Here is a 6,000-nt window from a genome sequence, read left to right on the forward strand (position 1 = left end):
TAAACACAAAGAATGAGTTGGCACATTGAAATCTATAGATATTATTAAAGGATTAGTAAAGATGTTTTTAATAACTCTATGTCTATAAAATTGCCAATAAGGTGAAATGGACTGATTCCTCAAAACTCACAAACTATCAGGGGATCTTTCCAACCCAGGGATTGAAACTGCATCTTTTGGGTTTTCTGTATTGGCAGACGGCTTCTGCACCACTAGCGCCACCTGGGAAGCTGCAGGATATTTATATCTGTATCTGTATCTAGATATCTAATCTATGTCTCTATCTGTTCATATATATTAATTTTAAAATATTCAATTGTTAAATTTAATGAGAAACTACAGAAAACCGATTAGGGCAGCCTGAGGATCACAAAAAATCAGACACAACTGAAGCAATTGAGCACACACGCACGCACACACAGCCCCTGGAATCACACATCCATTTTCTGGAAACGCATCTCTGTGTGCGTGTGTGTGTGTGCGTGCGTGTGTGTGTGTGTATGTGTGTGTGCCTGTTTGCAAAAGACTGAGAGCAAGAGGGAAAGGGAGCAACAGAGGGTGAGATGGGTGGATGGCATCACCATTTCTCCCCCTCATTTGATCAATTTTGAGTTAATTTTTAAATAAGGTTTTATGGTTTATATGGAACTTCAGGGTTTGTTGTTGTTGTTTATTTCTTTGGATTTGCATGTGCAATGTTTTAATAACTTTTTTAAGACAATATATTTTTTCTTAAATAAATTGAATGATTTTGAACCTTTGTCAAAAATCAGTTAGTCATATTTGTGTTGGGAAATTTTTTAAATGTCTTAGATTCCATTGCTCCATCAACATTAGATGTCCTAATTCCCCTAGGATATTTATGTACTTATGCACTAAGTAGCTTCAGCCATGTCTGACTCTTTGTGACCCAGTGGACTGTAGGCCGCCAGGTTCCTCTGTCCATGGGATTCTCCCAGCAAGAATCCTAGAGTCAGTTGCCTTGTTATTTAAAGCACTACGGAATAGAGTAAGACATCACTGAAAAGGAATGCTATGGCCAGGGACATTTTTGGTTGCTTTCCAAAATATTTGAATGGCTAGTACAATGAGCTGGTTCAATTTTACACTGATATGGGAGAGAACTAATTCCCAAGGCCAAAAGAAATCTATTTCTACTTAAAGAGCACTATTTGCTTTGGAGGGAAAAAATGATTTAGGAAGACATTTGCAACACCTAACATTCAAATTATTTAAAGTTGAATATCAATAGAACAACATTTAAAATACTCCATATCAAAGAAAGAAATAGCTTCATTCCAATCCAGGGAGGTAAGCATGAACTCTTATATCAAAAGTGTTCTTTACATTTTAGATTGATTCTCTTAGCTAATCACATCTTAAATATCAAAGTTTATAAACCCAAATATTTACAGGCTATCAAGATAATATATTAAATTTGACAAGTTAGACTATATTTCAGGCAACATCTTCATTATTCTGTTAGAAAATTAGTGAGATAAATGACTAAAAGAATTTTGAAATGTATTATTAGTTTTAATGTAACAAGTTATTAAAATAGTTGAGGCAGTTTTGAAGAAAATTCTAAATGTAGGAAAACTTACTGAAGAAAGCAGTGATTGGCTTATTTTTAAATGTTTTAAAAGTGTTTGCGTACTACAATCAATGAAATACAGTATTATTTCTGAAGAAACACTACTTTGAAAAGTATTAGTTGCTCAGTTGTGTCCAACTCTTTGTTCTCATGGACTGTAGCCTGCCAGGCTCCTCTGTCCATGGAATTTTCCGACAAGAATATTGGAGTCGTTGGTAGCCATTCCCTTCTCAAGCACATCCACCTGACCCAGGGGTCAAACCCAGGTCTCCTGCACTGCAGGCAGACTCTTTACCATCTGAGCCAGGAATCTAACATTTTAGGGCATTAAAAGAAAAATAATTGATGTTATACTTTTCTGATTAAACAAATACTACAAAATCAGACTACAAATATAACTGTCTTTGTCCTCATCCAGAGGGAGTTAGAGCCTTGAGGTCATTAGCTAAGTAAAAGAGAAATTGGCCTGTGTCCCTAAGAAAACAAGCCAGCCTAAAGGAAAAACAAACAAACAAACAAACAAAAAGCCTCAAAAGAATCAAGCCTGTTTACTGTTCCCTTGGAAGGACTTCTGCGAAAGAAAAGTTTGAGTAGAATTAATTTTAGAGTAGTGATATGATACTGCCTTTCTCTATCTACAGTGAAGGGATATAAGTATACAATCAAATCACAATACTAATCTCATCTCCAGTATTAGGCGTAGACTGAAAACACTGGTGTGGTTTAGTTACTGTCCTGTCTGATTCTTGCGATCCCCATGGACTGCAGCCCACCAGGCTCCTCTATTCAAGAGATTTCCCAGGCAAGAATACTGGAGCGGGTTGCCATTTCTTTCTCCAGGGGATCTTCCTGACCCAGAGATTGGACCCATGTCTCCTGCATTACAGGTGGATTCTTTGTCTCTGAGCCACCAGGGATTCACTAAGGTGAATATTTTGTTATGAAAATACTGAGAATAATTCATAGGTTGACTTTCCATATCTCTCTCTCTTCCTACTTTCTTTCCCTCCCTCTCTCCTTCCCTCCCTTCTTCCCTCTTTCTTTCCTCCTTCCTCCTCCCTCTCCCTCTCTTTCTCTCATCCTTTTCTTTCTCTTCTCTGTTTATGTTGCTTGAATTTCATCCAGCTCATAATCGTTTTATTGCTTAAGTATCATTTGAGAAGATAAAATGTGGAGAGCCTTATAGTAGATGTGGTGGATAATAACACCATCTCTGTATTGTATGCATGAATGTGTGCTCAACTGTGTCTGACTCTTTGCAGCCTCCTAGACTGTAGCCCATCAGGCTCCTCTGTCCATGGAATTTTCCAGGCAAGAATGCTGGAGAAGGTTGTTATCTCCTCCTCCAGGCACTCTTTCAGACCCAGGATCGAACCTGCAACTCTTGCATCTCCTGCACTGGCAGGCAGACTGTTTACCACTAATGCCATGTGGGAAACCCCTCTGTATTGCAGAACACTGTAATTTCAATTAAACTGTTTTGGAAAGTAAACATAAAATCATTTAACACAAATACAAACTGTTAATTAAAGTCTGAAATAAATAGTGGACTTAGAATGGAATTTGTAGTCACCAACTGTTTGGTTTGTACACTTTTTTAGGTTATTAAAACAGAAATAATATGAGTCCAACACAACGTGTGGTCAGTATATACGTCTTTCACTGTCATAGATGAATACATAATATTTTTCAGTATTATAATAAAGCCATGCATGAATGGTATCCCTGACACCACCTGGAAAACATTCCAAATTCATGGAGAAAATCCTCACTATCTTTATATGAAGGAAAGATTTTATGCTACTATAATATTTAAGGAGGGAATTAGAAATTGGGTAGAAATTGCTTAATAACTTCTCTACATTTCAAAAGGTTTTATCATGCAATTTCTATTTAATATTCACAATACATGTGGAAATTTCAAAAATTACTTATCATTGCATGTTATTAACTTGTCACAAATCTTAGTCAAGCAAATTCATACTCAGTTATAGACTGCTAATTTCCAATTTGTTTTTCAATTGTTATTTTTACTTTTCTCTGATTTGTTTTCCCCAAAATACTTAAGAAAAATATGAAAGAAGGATATTACCACAATATTGGAGAAGAATTAAGACAAGATTTCAATGTGCAGAGAGAGAGAGGTGAACACAAAACACAATAATGAGAATAGTGCATCCCATACTAATCATTAGTGGAGGATATAGTAATCTAATTAATATTTAATATTGTTATCCATTTGTAAATCAAATACTTATTGGGTTATTTATACATGTTAGTTCCCAGGAAGGAGAAGTATATATAAATGATACATTCTATGTTCCCCTGAAATTATCTGTTGCAGTAAAAGTAACTTAGATTTTGAGTTGTACATGCCTAAAATTCAGTCTTTAATAATGCCTTTTATTTGCTTTGATCTTAGCCGATTTATATAACATTTTTATGTTGAAATTTATTGAAAGCATGGCTGTCGATTGCAGGAATTATCACTCAAATGCAAAAGCAGTGTTTGAGATTTGATAAAACCTCTTTGGCTGAGTTCTTTATGACTCTTTCGATTGAAATAAACTGGCTATACCAACTATTATAACACAAAAAAATCACAAAGATCATCCCCCAAATCACTTTTTCTGGCTTATTTTTAAATTATAGTTGCATGATGACTCAAAAATATTTGGATAGCTTAAATCAAAATATAAATAAATACAATTAATTTAAAAGAAATAACATGAGAAAGAATTGATGGAAAGGTCATTCTAAATAAAATTGTCAAATTTCTTGCTATAGCTATATATTCGTCTCACAAAGCTGAATAACAAAATGCAGCATCAATTGTTTCATTATCAGTAACAGGAAAATACAGCCATCTATCAGCAGACCTAATTCCTGATATTACTCTTTTCTGATGGATTACTTTTTGTGAAAGAATGAACTTCTTTAAACTACGGCTTAATATCAAATTTAGATGCTTTTCTAGGACTCAAATTAGTGAGTTTCGAAAGTGCAGTGCACACATTTTATCACTTGGCAAACTGCAACTCAGAGAGATAGAGGACTTTACATTAATTATATATATAGCAGATGCTTCCAGGAGACCAAACAGCAGAAGGCAATTTCTCTTCAGTCATGGCATTTGTTCTCCTGGGATTTTCGGATCTTCCAAACCTCCAGGGACTTCTATTTGGAATTTTCTTTCTCATCTACATATTCATCTTAACAGGAAATAGTCTTATCATAATAATCACGAAGGTAGACCCTATGCTCCAGACGCCCCTGTATTTTTCCCTTCCAAATTTCTCATCACTGGAAATCTGTTACGTATCTGTCACTCTAGGATTCTAGTGACCCTTTGGACTCAGGACAGAAGCGTTTCTTCACTGAGCTGCGCCATCAGACACGCTTCTTCCTTGTTCCGTGAGCCCCGGGGGCGCTCCTCCTGGGGGCGAGTCCTGTGCTCTGTGCGTCCATGCGCAGCCTCTGTGCCATCGGACGCGCTTCTTCCTTGCTCCGGGGGCGCTCCTCTTGGGAGCGAGGCCTGAGCCCTGTGCATCCACTTGCAGCTTCTGCGCCGCCCTCTGCTCACGAATCACAGGACTGGCCCGCAGTCGGCTGCTGGCGCCTGGGGGCGGGAATTCCAGTCCCGACAGCACAGACACGCCGGGTGTCCTCACTGCCCTTTTGCGCTTCAGACCAGATCGACCGCTTCTTCTGTGACATCCCCCGTTGATCACCTTGGCCTGTGGGGACACTGCGCTTAATAAATTTGTGTCAATGCGGTTGCTGCGCTGTTTGCCACGATTCCTTTCCTCCTGATTCATTTCCTCCTGAAATGTCAAAATCATTTCTGCCATCTGAAAGCCGCGCTCAGCCACAGGCCGGTCCAGAGCCTTCTCCACCTGCTCTTCCCATCTCACCGTTGTGCTTCTATTCTTTGGCTCCGTGACTATTGCCTATTTACGCCCCAAACCAAATCATTCCACAGGAACCGACAAAATGCTCTGTTTCTTACACTGCTGTGACGCCAGTGTTTAACACCTTGCTATACAGTCTTAGGACTAAGGATGTCATTGCAGCTTTGAAAAAACTATTACTTAAGAAAACACTGTGAAGATGTGAAAGGTCACTTTTTAATGTTTGTCTCAGAGGGCTCACAGAAATACGATTTAATTTCACTCTTCCATTGTTTACTGATAGTGTAATTATTCCCAATTATTATGTTGTCATTTACTATTATTACGTATTTTGAGGTTTTCTGTCTGAAGTCAGTTTGACTACATTTTAAATAAGAAAATCAATTAATTTTATTTTATTCTTTAAAACAAATCCACTTTTTCATAGCCATTTAAATTTTACCCAACTCTAACACTTTCAGATAAGCAAATCGCTAGAATTTTGCTTAAAATGTG

The 6,000-nt window shown here is 37.4% G+C and overlaps 1 pseudogene; it reads left to right on the forward strand.

Moving 5' to 3' along the window:
• Nucleotides 1–5,060: 5,060 nt before the first annotated feature.
• Nucleotides 5,061–5,702, forward strand: LOC128061729 (olfactory receptor 10A7-like; annotated as a pseudogene).
• Nucleotides 5,703–6,000: the final 298 nt, after the last annotated feature.

Source organism: Budorcas taxicolor, chromosome 16, assembly GCF_023091745.1.
Source record: "Budorcas taxicolor isolate Tak-1 chromosome 16, Takin1.1, whole genome shotgun sequence".
NCBI lineage: Eukaryota > Metazoa > Chordata > Mammalia > Artiodactyla > Bovidae > Budorcas > Budorcas taxicolor.